Genomic DNA, 12,271 nt, shown 5'->3' with positions numbered 1-12,271 from the left:
TGCACTTTGCTGTTGGGTCCTGCCTGAGAGTATTTAAGTTCCCCCTGTGCTCCACTTCCCCCCACCACCAAGCACCAACCCACCTGAGGTCCTTTGGACATTGTAATTGTAGTGCTTTGGTTGTTTGGACAATGGAAGAAAGTTTGGAATCTTTTGGAAATCTTTCTTCCAAAGCTTCATGGGGACCCTTGGGAAAAATTATATGGCTGGTCGTTCCGTTGCAGTGGATTCAACTTCAGCTTTGTCCTACTCAAGCCTCCGAGCACTTGCGAAAAAACAATTATCCCATTTTGCAGTGGGACTTAAAAAACATTTCAGCTAGAAACCTCCAAAGCTTCAGAATTCTAGCTGACCAACCTGCTTCAGATATCCAGCCTTTGATTTCACATCAGCAGCTAAAATGTCAGCGGCAGCCCACTAAGTAAGGATTTTTCTTCTCAAAAACTGATGAACTGCTTTTCTGTGTTGGGACTTGGATGACATGTAAAAGCTTTTATTAAAAAAAGTGACAAAATTCCTTTCTGGAGAGAGACTTATAAAAAATAGCAAAATTTTTCCTCAAAAAAGTGATAAAGCCCCTTTCTCAAGTGGGATGTATTAGAAATGTCAGTGAAGTTCTTCAGGAAAGTGACAGATTCCCTTTCTTAAGTGGGATTTAGAAACGTTTTGACTTAATAGGCTTAATACCATTTTTTGTATCTGATCAGGGCTCCATCGTGGTCAGTTTGAATTTGTGCTTAGATTCTAGTCTTCAGCTTCATGCAGTATAATTGCTGCATTACATGCTATTTCTACTTAAATTTAAAAAAATCATATCTCTAGTTCCCCTTATTTGAACGTTTGTCATTTTGGTGTAATTTTCTCCATTAAATGTTTTTTTATTGTTCCATTTTTCTACATGATTTTTATTGCTCAGTGTTTAGACTTTATTACTGGTACTGCATAACACAGTGCCCTAAGCAAAGCCTGTCTGCTCTATCCCATAGCCATGAAGGGATTCAGCTCACGGTTTTTTAGTGATTTTGAGGGGTTCGGCCTGACTGGCAAGGAGTGCTATCGAACCTTGAGGTGGGCAGCCACCCACCCCAAATACTCACTTTCTTCCATGACCCTCTGGTAGACAGAGACTGTGGGTCTAATTATGACCCAGGCAGTGACGGTCGCTTTGGCGGTGGTCCGACTGCGACATTATGACCGTGGCGGTCTGACAGCCAGCGCCGCCACGTTGCCATCAGGCAACAGCCTGGTAGTCTTGGCAGTTGTAATCCACCAGGGCAGCGCTTTTCACCAGACTTTGAATGGTGGTAGCCCATGCACTTGGCATGGGCAGTGCAGGGCCCCCATGGACAGCCCTGTTGTGCTTTCCACTGCCCGAATTACGGCAGTGGAATGCGCGACGGGTGCTGCTGCACCCGCCGCACTGCCACATTGACGCTGGCGTCCATGTTAAGGCCCTGTTCACCGCAGGGCCGGTGGGTGGGAATGCTGTTTCCGTCCCCCGGCCCTGCAGTGAATTCTTTATAGGGCAGACGGAGTTCAGACCGCAATGGTGGTCTACCGGCAGTTTGAGTTTGGCAGATGGCCTCCGCCACCCATCAAACTCAGAATGAGGGCCGTGTCTTATACTTTATTGAAAGTCACTGATGCCTGCTCTGAGGCCTAATGAGCTGGTATTAATGACCTGTTGACACTTCTCTCTCTCCCTCATATGGAACTACAGGGAAATTAGAGAACCTATATTACACTGTTTTAGAGTGTCTGTAGATAATGGAGCAACATTTTAGTCGTTGTGACTTAGTATACCAGTCCCTTTGAATTTCATGAGTGAGCACTGCATTAAAAATGTCACTCACCTGTTTGAGAAATACAGTTGATGACTATTTTTTATATGTTACTTTACTTTTACCAGGAACTGAGAAGAATCTTACATAAAAACGCCAAGCAACGCTGATTAAGTACCCTTAAAGTGCTGAGCACACATCATAGGCAAGTATAGTGTTAATGAACTGTTTTGTTGTAAGAATGTGTAGTGCATACCGAAGTACACTGTAAAAGATTTTACACATTTCTGGAGATATGAGACATTTTAAGATAAAGGGTTTAAAACCAACGGAATCGGATTGTACTAGCCGCTTCCAATAATGCTGCGCATGCATGTATGTGAGCTTATAACATGCAGACCTAGTGTTGTTTTGGCCAGAATACTTAAGGGTTGGCCAGCTGACGAAGCAGAGCTCGATTGTGGCGCTGATGGGTGTAGACTAACTAGAAAAGTTCTGTGGTGTGGGTAGAACCAGGCATATTTTTAAACTCCTTTGTGAATAAAGAGCTTGCATGGAGGACACTCATCAGTGGTGTCATCTGAATGTCTGGGACGCACAAGAGTAGGATGTTGCCTCTGTCCAAGTATAATAGAAATACTTTACTGAAGTGACCTGCTGTTCTGAAGTTTAATTTAACTCTGCAAGGCATGTAGAGGAGATTCCTAGTTGTCTATGCTGCCCTAACAGTGCCATGTTGATGATGAGGCAGCAGTCGATGCGGGTTCCTAGACACTAGGCACCGTCAGACAGCTGATGGATAAAAACGCAGTTTCATTGCCCTTGTACTTGAGCTTTTCTGCTTGCCATGGCAATCGGGACAAACTCCTTTTTCAGGGGATTGGATTTTATGTGGGTCTTGGACCTCCAGGCACGTGTGTGAGAGTGATCGCCCTTTGTGTAGTCGACGTTGTTTCTAGATCATAAGTGCATAGCATTAGTGAGGCGGCAATTATAATTTGTATGCTTTTGTTATGATCACTTTATACTCTATATGGAAGATTTGCACATTCCAATTTTCCTCTACCTATGTCCTTAGCACAAAAAACTGTAAAGATTGAGCTGAATATAGGATACAAAAGATTCAAATTGTAGTTTGAACTTCAGGGCATTTGGGGTGTGTATTTTGGGGCTTCCAGTATCTCACAAAAAAAAAAATCTGTTTTCAACTTTTTTTAAAACACCATTCTCCAAACCTAGCAGTCACACATAAGGGCTGCATCACTTGGGAATTGTATTCAAACATTTGCAAAGATTTGAAATAGATATGAGCTTCAGAGTCTCGCCGGTCCTCCATACAGATTTGGTAGCTGCGTGCGATAAAGGGCAATTCCATTTCCTTGAAAAGTGAGATCAAAGTAGATCCATTACTAAAAAAAAATTGTTTATTTGAAAGTGAAAAAAGAATTGTTACATCAGTAACTATATAATATAAAAACATACTGACCTTGTTACACAATGTGTTCAAAATTTCATAGCGGTATTAGCATACAGAGTATTGTTAGTTAAATATATGGTAATTGAAAGATGTATTAATAGCTATGTACTTTAAGCACTGTTTTACTCCGAAGCTGTCACTTATAAGTATGCCTTAACCATTTAAGTAGTGGGTCCAAAATAATTTTAAACTACCTCTGTATAACTGTACCATGAAAAGTGGTCTTCAGATAGTTGCAATCAGCACACTTTGCCCACTATTGCCCAAAAGTAGGAGGATTAAGATAAGCGCATTCAGATGCTATAACTATCGAAGGAACTGTAATAGGGACAAATACAAATCGAGTTGTATGTTTGGGGATAGATTGATCCATCAAAAATTTCAGTGTCTGATCAGAGGGACTTAGTTGAATATGGGAGCTAGTACTGTAAGTTACTACAAAAGCGCTGTTTGTTAATGTCAAAAAGTAGTAAACTTACCTAAAAGTATAAACTTACTAAAAAGTGCAGTTTGTGAATCAGGCCCAGTATGACCACCTACACACAATAGCGAACCTCCTGACATCCTTGGGGTTATCGATCAACTAGCCACAGTCACACCAGACTCCTTCTCAAAGACTCCTTTTACAGGATCTTGTCTTGGATACCATACACTTCTCGTCCTTTCTCCGCTTCAATAAGCCTAGGTCATTTGGGATCCAGATGTTTCAGTCTCTGTTCTGGATCTCAGTGAGAGCAGCTCTGAGTTTTTTTGGTCTGTTGGCATCATGCACCCTGCTTGTCCACTTTGCCAATTGCCATATGTGGGTTGTGTAATGGGAATGAGCACAAAGGAAGCCTGTTGGATGTCATCCAGGTTTGGGAGAAGACGGTACAGGACCTGCAATAGTGGATGCTCAACTACAACCTAACCAGCAACAGACCCCTCTCCCTTCCCAACTCTGGCTGATGTTGGTGGCAGATGCTTACTTCTGGGTTGGAGAAGTCATCTGAGAGAGTCGGAAGTCAGAGAACTCTCTGTTTCCAGTGGGAGCCCAGCGCCACATCAACCAATTGGATTTGCAGACCATTCACCTGGTGGTGAAGGCATTCCTGCCATCCATCAAGGACAGGGAGGGGCAGGTTCTCACGGACCATGCCACTGCCATGGTCTTGCAGTAGGCAAAGCAGAGTGGGATCCTACATCCTGTGCCACAAGGTGCTGCACCTATGAAGGTGGCTGGAGCTTCAGGGCATCTCTCTAACCATAAACCACCTGGTGTGATTTTTAAATGCAAGGGCAGACAAGGTCATTTGATGATGCTTAATTAATCTTGACCTATGTTTAAACCCGAGGTGGCAACATGCATCTTCCAACAGTGCTTAGAACCCTGGCTGGCTCTACTAGCCAATGTCAAGAATGTGCAGTTTTGAAACTTTGGCTCTTTTGAGTAACCAAGAATAATCTCTCTAAAAGATGCATTCAAGCTGGAGTGGAGTGTAGGAGTCCTGTATGTCTTTCTGCCTCTACCTCTCTGCCCCAAGTTCTGAAGAGGATCAGGAACGGCTGGGCACAATTGCTTTGATTGACTCTGGGTTGGGCCAGGAGAGTATGGTACTCAGAGCCTCTGGCCTTCAGCATCGATCCCCTGATTTGGGTGCTACTTAGGAAGGATCTGCTGTCAATGCAGAAAGGCAGGGTTCTCTACCTGAACCTCAGCAATCTAGAACTAGATGCATAGGGATTTAGCTGCAGCAGTTAACGGCAATCAGTCAGCCACGTGATGTTGTGGGTGTCGCCCTTGATGTCAGGCATCCTTCCTCTGAGTCCATTTACACCAGGTGCTGGGACAGATTTGTAGCCTGGTGTGAAGTCCGCAAGACAGAACCCTAACAAGCAAAACTGTCAGATGTTTTATTGTTTGGTTTGCCTTTGGTCAAGCACAGTCTTGCAGTGGTCACCATTAAAGATTAATTGTCAGCCCTTTTGACTTTTTTGAATTTTTTGGACCAACCATCCTTGTTTAAATTACTTGTTGTGATGCAGTTTATTAAAGATTTGACACGTTTACTCCCAGACTGTTTGTGATGCCACAGTGGAATCTTAGGGCCTGATTCAGAGTTCGGCAGATCAAATGTTCAGTGGCAAATGTGAGGGTTGTCCCTTTTGCCATATTACGGATGCATTACATCCTGTTGCACTTATAATAAGGAAGAAGGGATAACCATCACATTTGTGACTGAGTAACCCATCCGCCAACTCTAAATCAGGCTATTAATTTGGTCCTGACGTTCCTCCCTTCAAACCAATGCACAACATCTTATTGCACCTACTGACTCTCAAAACTGTCTTCCTCATTGTGATCACTTCTGCTTGTCACATAAGTGAGCTCCAGGCTGTCTTTCTGCAGTCGTGTTACACCACCTTGCCTAAAGTGGCGACTTCCTTTCACATTGGAACCCTCCCAACATTCTTTGATTCTTAAGAGACTTCATCAGCTGGACCCCTACATCAGTTGCACCAAAGAATGTTGGATGGACGATCACCTCTTTGTGGGGTTCTAAGGGGCAAAGAAAGGTAAGACGGTGCAGAAAAGGAATTTGTCAAGGTGGATATTCCTCTGCATTAACTGCTACAAACTGGCCAAGAAGCAATTTCCAGAAGAGCTGAGGCCTCATTCCACCAGGGTCAAGGCTGCTCGCATTGCACAGGCACACAGAGTGCCTGTCTCTGCAGAGTGAGCACCAGTACTCATGTTTAAGAAGCATTACCTCCTTTCCTTGACAGTCAGATCCGATGGGAAATGCATTTTGCTTGTTTGGTCATGCAGGAAATTTTGGTCTAAGCCCTCTCCACAGACCCTTCACCTTTGGGAGGTACTACTTTGATAAAAGTGAAGCATCTGTGGCTAGAGGTATCCATCAGAAGAACAAGTTAACAATGGCAACCCTGTTTCTGGTAGATGCTCTTTTCTAACTGCTCTGTGGCGTTGGCTACTTTTTGTCATCTAAAATGGTCCCAAATTAAAGATCTGCACACTGGTACCTCCCAAACCATCAATGTGGAGCTTATAATGTGGGAACACATTATGTTTTTGAGTCTGTCTGTGGGATTTAGCAAGGAATCTCCCATTGAGGCCTATTCACCTGAGTATGATCTAAGTAAGACATCAGTGTTGATCTGATTCCGCCATAGACTATTTCAAAAATGCCAAAGATGTTTTGCTTGAAAGTACCAAGTTAATTGGGAATGCTTAGGCCACCTTTCTATATTTGTCAAACTCCTGAGCCTGAACCACTAATCACTTCCCTCCTCCAATAAAGTCTGTGAACATCTACTGGGTTTCGTTTAGAAATTGATGTTGAACAATTATGGCAGTGCCTGAAACAAATAGCAACCCAGGTAAGGTTACTGATTTGATTGTCATGAAACAGCAAAGCCATGAGAGGAATAACTGTGCCATCTCTAGTTTGACTTCTTTGTCAAGAGTTTGGAAGGCAGAAGTTTACAGCTCAAGTTTAGTTGCAGTCAGGCTAAACCCCAGAGTGACCTTCAAGACTAACACCCCAAAGAATTCCTGCATTTCTCTTAGTAGGGGCTGTAGCATTTTCTGAGGGCCTAATAAGGTGACCAGTGTATAATCAGCAAACAGAAATAATTTAAATTAATTTGTTCCCAGTTTCACTCATGCCATGCCAGCTTCCTTAAGAATCTTCTGAGCTGGGTGTTCTAGATATAGCACAAAAAGCAAGAGAGGCACCAGGCAGCCTTGCCTCTTTCTACATACTGTTGCTAAATCTTTGCCATTTAGAAATATTTAAGCAAGAAGGTTGGGTACACAGCCATAACCAGGTTTGAAACCTCAAACTCTCTAACTTGCAGCACCTCCCTGAAAAAGGTCTTCTCAGCTCTGTCAAATGCTTTCCTAGCTTCTAGTGATAGAAAAGTTGTTCCTCTTCTCTTTTTGTTCACTGTATCTCTCAAACGTATAACTTTCTTTGTGTTGTACCCCAGCTCTCTTTTAGCTATAAATACCACTTAATCCGCATGGATAAGATGAGGCATAAGGTTTTCTAAGAACATTGCTAATGTATACCTTAGCACCAACGTTTGTTAGAGAAATGGGATGTCTTCAGGATCTTTCACTAGTTTTAGGAAGATTATGGCTAGGGTATAATCTGCCTTATTAAGTTTCAGCAGTATCATCTGTCCTCCTGTCACCAGACCCTTACCTCATCTTTTCTGTGATAGTGTCCCTTTATGTCATGAGTCTAGCTCCCTTAAATCCTTCTGGAGGGTAAGCAGCAGCTCTTCCCTTCCTTTCTTAAGTCTACCTGTTCCTGCTAATCAGGTCCCATGACCTTTATTGAGGCCCAGAGTGCAGATAGGGTGCATTCCCTTGTAGAAAAGAAAGCAAATTGTAAGAAAGTGGAATTATTGGTATTAGGGGATGAGGATCCACTTCAATTAATACCCACAGTCTTCATCAGCGCGGCCCACAAAAGTCACTAACTAAAAGTGTGCTTACCCCTCTGGTAATTTGGCACAAAAGCAGTCATGCTTAAGCTAGAGGCAATGTGCAAAGTATTTATGCAGCACTCATCAACGAATAATGTGAAGCCACAACACAAGAAGACCCCAAACCAATTTAGAATAATAGGGTAAACTGTAATAAATAAAATGACACCCAAATAAAAAACATTCAGTTAGTAGAAACAGCATTATCCGTATTTAAAGCGTAAGGTTAAAACATAGTGCCAATTGTGGCGCACAGGGAGTTGTTCCTTCTGTCCCTGGTGTAGGGGCTGCACGTTGCTTCAGTGCAAGTCTCTGTATTGCTGTGCATTGGGTCCATTGAAGCCAGTCATCAAGAGCTGTGCAGTGCTGAAGTACAAGGATCTGCGTTGAGCTGCGTCGGATCAGGTGAAGCTGCCAATCAGGAGCTGCGCGATGCAACGATGCAAGGCTCTGCGTCGGATCCGTTGAAACATTCGGTAAGCGAGAAGAAGTACACTTTGACTCCATCCCAGGTCCAGGACATTGTCAGGTCAGGTCCAGTTGGGTCTGGGCAGCTGGAAAGCATAAAGGGCCTCTGGAAGCTTGTTGGTAAGCAGGTCTAATTTGCATTTTTCAGACAGCAGGGCAGTCTTTCTTCTGAGTCTTCACAGTTCCAAAAGTGTTCTGATTTTAGGTTCTGGGGAAGCCACTTTTATGCCACGTAGATGTTGAAGAGGGTCGGGCTGAGGGACGAACCCTGGGGTACGCCGCAGATGATTTTGGTGGAGGCGGACTCTCTTGGTTCTGCCGGTGAGAAAGGAGGTAACCCAGTCCAGGGCTCTGTCGCAGATTCCAGCATTACTGAGGCGTGAGCGTAGGGTGTGGTGGCAGATGGTGTTGAACGCAGCCAAGAGGTCCAGGAGTATGAGGGCCACAGTTTGCCGCTGTCCAGTATGGGTCTGATGTCATCAGTGGCGGTGATGAGGGCGGTTTCGGTGCTGTGGTTGCTGCGGAATCCAGGTTGGGAAGGGTCCAGGGTGCGGTTCTCCTCTAGGAAGCGGGTTGTCTGTTGACGGCCTTCTCAATGCCTTTTGCCAGGAAGGGGAGCTGGGAGAGAGGCCGGAAGTTCTTGAGGTCCTTTGGGTCTGCCTTGGGTTTTTTGAGGAGGATGTTGATCTCGGTGTGTTTCTAGCTCTCCGGGAAGGTGGCGGACTCAAAGGAGCTATTGATGATCTTCCGTAGTTGGGGTGCGATGACAGAGCTTGCTTTGTGGAGGATGTGGTCAGGGCAGGGGTCAGATGGAGAGCCTGAGTGGATGGTGTTCTTGATTTTGATGGTGTCGTTGTCGCTGACAGGGGTTCAGGATAGCAGGCGGTTGGTCGGAGGTGAATCTTTGGTGTTGGTGGTTGCCGGGAGGGTCTGGGTGCTGAAGCTGTTGTGGATGTCTGCAATCTTGCAATGAAAGTAGGAGGCTAGGGAGTCGCAGAGGTCTTGGGATGGCGGGATGATGTTGGAGCTGGGGTTGGAGAGTTCCTTCACGACATTGAAGAATTCCTTTTGGCTGTGTGCGTTGTTGTTAATTCAGTCATTGAAGGCGGTTCTTTTGGCGGCCCGGATGAGTTGGTGGTGTCTGCGGATGGCGTTTTTGAAGGAAGTGTGGTTGTCCAGAGTCTGATCTTGGCGCCACTTTCTTTCGAGTCTTCTGCAGCTTTGCTTAGATTTGTGGAAGTCGGTGGTAAACCAGAAGGCCTTTCTGTTGGTGCGTCTATTAGAGGGATTCTTGATTGGGGCGAGAGTATTGGCACAGGTGTTGTGACAAGCTGTTTGAGGCCGATGTTGGAGAGGTTGTCGAGCAGGGTGGCGGTGGTGTTGTCGTTGGTGTTCTCGAGGTGGAAGTTTAAGTCTCCGAGGAGTATGTAGTCAGTGGATGCGAGAGCGTGCGTGCTGATGAGGTCGGTAATGAAGTTGCTGAACTGCTGTTGCGGGCCGGAGGGCCTGTAGATGAGCGTCCCTTGGAGGTTGGTGTTTGGGTCAGTGTGTATTTGGAAGTGCAGGAGTTCGGGGTGCTGAAGGTGTCTGCGGTGTTGGTCATGATCCTGAGGGTGTTCTTGTGGATGATGCCGATGCCTCTTCCTCGTTTGTTTGAGCGGTCCCTGCGGGTGATCTTGGAACCGTCCGGGATGGCTATGGCGATGTCAGGCGCTGAGGAGGGGTTCATCCAGGTCTCGGCCAGGAAGGTGACATCTGGGGAGGCTGAGTCAAGTAGATTCCATAGCTCTACTGTGTGCTTGTGGACAGAGCGGGTGTTGAGGAGGATACATCTGAGATGGTTGCGTCCTGCTTTGGTGGGTGGGTCGCTGGCGTGGAGGCTGGTGAAGGTGCAGTTCCGGCAGGAGAAGGGTCCACGGGTGGTCTGCTGAGAGGGTTGAAGGCAGGTGGGAGAGCGACCGGTGTTGAGGGCGCGGAGTGTGCCGGTGTAGTAGTGAAGACGTGCGTGGCGGCGGTGGGGTAGACGGGAGCCAGGGGTTCTGGCACTGGGCGCGGTCCCAGCACGGACCCCTTCGGCGTGCTAGCGGCGCGGCCGCCATTAAGTAGGGAGGTGGGGGGGGGGAGAGGACAGGTGGGAGGTGGACGAAAAACGGCATGAAAAAGGGGGCAGCAGCAGCGGGGAGAGCAAAAGTGAGAGAGAGCGCGGAGTGAGAGAGAATTGAGGAAAAGGAGCACTAAGGGACAGTAGTGGAGCAGAGAGCAAAGCAAAGGAGGAGAGAGGCAGAAGGTAGCCTAGTAGGAAAGCAGAGCTCTTCCACTAGACACCAGGGATGAGGCGCAGGCAGAAGCCTGCGGGTGGAGGAGGGCCTCGAACTCCTGACAGGGGTCAGGAGTTCAGAGGAGCCAGTGAAAGGGCTCTACTTAGAGGGTGGAGCCACAGGAGGCAGAGCAATGCACTGACCAGGTCTGTCCCTACTAGGGACTTATAAGTAAATTAAAGTGAATACCAATTTAACCATGCTTAAAAGGGAGTGTTACCACTGGTTTACAGGAGTAAAGTGAGCAGACCCCTAAAGCCAACAAAAATGTGTTCAGACAATATAGGGAAGTGAAGGCAAAGTTCTGGAGAAATAACATGCAAAACATGGTCTTTTCCAGCATGTGTCTCTCACAGCAAAAAGCAGCGACAACTACCACTGTCATCGGAGTTCTCCCCTCTTAAAAAAAAAAAAAAAAAAAAACTGGAAGGACCATTAGCATTAGCGTGGTCAGTCCCAGGGGACTCCAAAGTAAAGTCCATTCCATGTAGAGAGATGGACCACTTCAACAGTTTTGGATTCTCACCCCCCATTTGCATTAGCCTTCTGAAGTGTCTGTGGTCTGTCTGAACTTGAAAGTGAATCCCAAATAGGTATGATCTTGTCTTCTTCATGGCCCAGACCGCTGCAAATGCTTCCCTCTCTATTGCGCTTCATCTGTGTTTCTTGGAAAGTAACCTTCTGATGATGGCTCCAGGTTAGTCGAAGCCCTTGTCATTTAGTTGTGACAGGACAACCCCAATGCTATGCTCTGAAGCATCTGTCTGAACCAAGAATTTGTTAACGAAGTGAAGGCCCTTGAGCACGGGTATAGTGCACATGACCAGGGTGTCAAATTCTTTCAAGCATGCCTTGTCCATCTCACTCACTTGGGCTGCTTCTTAGAAGTCATCTTTGTTAAGGGAACAGCATTAGAGCCATAGCACCTAATGAGTCACCTGTATTACCTAGTGATGCCTAAGAAGGCTCTCTTCTTAGACTGGATCATGGGTGACTGCCAAGGCAATGGTATATATCTTGTGGTGGAGGGGCTGCACCTTGCCCCCACCCACTTGGTGGTCCATATACACAACTGATCAGTACCCTATTTGGCTCTTACTATCCTTGATAGTCAGGTCTCCCCATTGCAGGGCCTGAAGGATTCTAAGGAGGTGGTGCAGGTGGTCATCCCAGCTGGAGCTGAATACAGCAATGTCATCCAAGTAGGCGGCACTGAAGTTTTGTAGCCCAGTCAGGGCCCAGTTGCCCAACTTCTGGAAGGTGGCAGGGGCATTCTTTAATTCAAAGAGCATCACTTAAAACTGAAAGTGGCTCTCTTGGGTGGACAGTGTTGACCTCTTCTTGGCCCTCTTAGAGCGATCTGCTAATATTCTAACATCAAGACAAAGGTGCTGAGGAATTTGGCAGCCCCCAACTGATCAGTGAGCTCATCAACTTTGGTGAATGGGTCAGCATCAGTCTTGGTGACTGAATTGAGGCCCCTGTAATCCACAAAGGCCCTAAATTCTGGAGTGGTGCCCAGTGGGGCAGCCTTGGGTACCAGTACTACTGGAGTGGATCGGGGACTGAAGGAGTGCTTAATAAGCCCCATATTCAATATCTTGGACACCACAAACTTGATGCTAGCCCTCACCTTGTCTCACAACCTGTAGATTTCATTCTTGAGAGGCATGCTGCCCCCGATATCAATGTCATTGGTACACCAATCAGTGAGCCTTGGGGTCAGTGAG

The sequence above is a fragment of the Pleurodeles waltl genome, chromosome 2_2, assembly GCF_031143425.1.
Source record: "Pleurodeles waltl isolate 20211129_DDA chromosome 2_2, aPleWal1.hap1.20221129, whole genome shotgun sequence".
Classification (NCBI taxonomy): Eukaryota; Metazoa; Chordata; class Amphibia; order Caudata; family Salamandridae; genus Pleurodeles; species Pleurodeles waltl.
The sequence above is the reverse complement of the archived record's forward strand: the minus strand, read 5'-3'. Positions refer to the sequence as shown.